Here is a 2306-nt window from a genome sequence, read left to right on the forward strand (position 1 = left end):
GAGGACAAATCGTGGCTTTGGAGGAGGTGAAGAACCACGCTCAGATACCCTGAGGTGACTAAATGTTTCTGGGGCCGAGTTCGAGTGAAATCCCGTGTCCCGGCTGGCCTGGGCACTGGCACTGAGCTGGATTCCAGCCCCTCCTGGAGGTGACTCGCTGTGGTTGAAGGCTGCTCAGGAATTGGGGTCGCTCTTCTCTTGGGAGGGAGCTCCTCTGCAGATGTGGGAGTCAGGCACCACCCCAGGCTTGGAAACAGGTTTGGGGCCACACTGCCTGAGCTCCAGCATTACAGCGCTGCTTCAAGGAGAAAATTTATCCCGGAGCAGCTTCATGAGGACAGCAATCTTCTATCCCTTACCAGACAGCGACACTTTCCTCGTTTTTTTCCGAGGGTATTTGGCCGGGTGTCTCCAGAGACCTTCCCGAACTCGATCGCTGCTCTCTGCGGGAAGGTCCTGGGTTTCCATCAGCTGGAAGAGCCGGCAATCAGGACTGGGGGGAATTGCCAGAGCACAGGAGATGGGCACGGAGCTCGACGAGAGGCAGCATCGGGGCTGTCCGCTAACATGATGATGGATTTGGGGGTCTGCCAGCAGTGGGGAGAAGGTTTGGGAGCCTTTTCTGAGCCCTGTCTTGACTACATTCCTTTTCAGAGCAATACAACCCATTCATCATTGATTAGAGATGATAACTATGAAAGAGCCCTTCCTTCTTGCCATCGGTAATGAAAGTGGTTGTTTACAGCTTTGGGGTTAGCTGGGGACTTTTTAGAGAGATTCTGCTGGGAAACAAGAGAAAAAAACCAAGTCAGAACAAGCAGCACACAAAATTCCCCTTTCTGCAGCTTCAGAAGGGTTGTTTTTTTTTTTTTTGGTGGGAACAGAGTGATATCCTCGGCCTGGGAATCCTTATAATAAATAGATGGGTAAAGGAGCTCCAGGGCCCTGCCAAGCCCCGGTGGGAACAGGCCCTAGGAGGAATTAACCGGGAAGTCCCTGCTGGCTTTATCCAAAGCCTGTTGAACTGACTGACCACCTTCCGGGTGAACTGGGGTCCTTGGGTCTGTGGGAAACCCAGCCTCCCTTGGCACTACTTAAATCACCGGGATACGGCGAGGTGTTAATGAGCATCATTGAAGTTACCGGCTACTCTGCTGTGAAGTTGCTATTCATTCGAGAAGTTTGGAGGGTCTTTAAGGAATTGCTTAAGGCAGGTTAAGCTTTGAAGCCATTTCTCCTTTGGGAAACATCGAATGTTTTGGGAAGACGGAGTGGCAAATGCAGAGCTCCAGAGGCATCTAGGAATTAGTGTCCCGAGGGAGCAGGGCAAGGAGGCGGCTCTCACTCTCCAGGACAGGCGGGGAGTTAGGCGGGAGATGTTCCTGGAAAGGACAGAGCCTCACCACGGAGCAGAGGCCACAGACATCTACCTTCCAAAAGAACACGCCACTTTCCATATCCTTATCTTTTTTTATTTCCCTTCCTCATGACTGACCAGAAGCCAGGTAGCTCAGCTATTTCTCTTTGAAGCTGCATTTCTTGTTGTTTGAGCTGGGTGTTCTGAAAGCAGCATCGCATCTGACTGACACCTGGGCTGCAGCTGGCAGACACTTTTCTGTGTGTCTCTCTCTTCAATCCTGTTTCTCTATCCATTCTTCTTTCATCAGCTGATTGTTTTTTCTCCTCCAGTTTGTACCCTACCCCCAAATTTATTTTCCTTTGCTTATTGATAATCTTAAATCCATCTTCCGCCTCAGTAATTCAATTTAGATTGAGATTGATTTAGATGCCTAACCAAGTGTGGAGGGAAGCATCATGTTCTAGATTCTTGCACGCCTGGACTGTGCATTTTTGCCTTGTAATGCTGCACTTCCACAAAAAACCACGACAATTTCTCGAGCGAAACTTGTGTTGAGGCAAGCGGCAGCATCTCACAGCACCCTTCGTGTGAAGCACTGCTCCGGGATGAGAAGGGAGATGCTTTAATGCCTTTTAAAACTATCTGAGGGCCGGGCCTGTGAGGGATTGAGGGAAGGAGGATTTAGGCTGATTTCCACCAGCTAGATCAGCAACACGAGTGGGACCTGGACAGTTGGATAAAGCACATTACACTCTGCAGCTCCTTACTTTTGTGCCACATCCCGGAGCGTGTATGTGTGTAAATAACCCCCAGCAGGCTTCCAGACCATGTCCCGTTCTAGCGGCGCTGCCTCCTCTCCCCGCCCGGCCACCGCCCACCTGCGCGCTGCCCCCGGTAGATGGAGCATCCTCATCGCTTTTCGCCCGAAGCTCTCAGAAATGTTGCT

Source organism: Geospiza fortis, unplaced genomic scaffold, assembly GCF_000277835.1.
Source record: "Geospiza fortis unplaced genomic scaffold, GeoFor_1.0 scaffold23, whole genome shotgun sequence".
Taxonomy (NCBI): Eukaryota; Metazoa; Chordata; class Aves; order Passeriformes; family Thraupidae; genus Geospiza; species Geospiza fortis.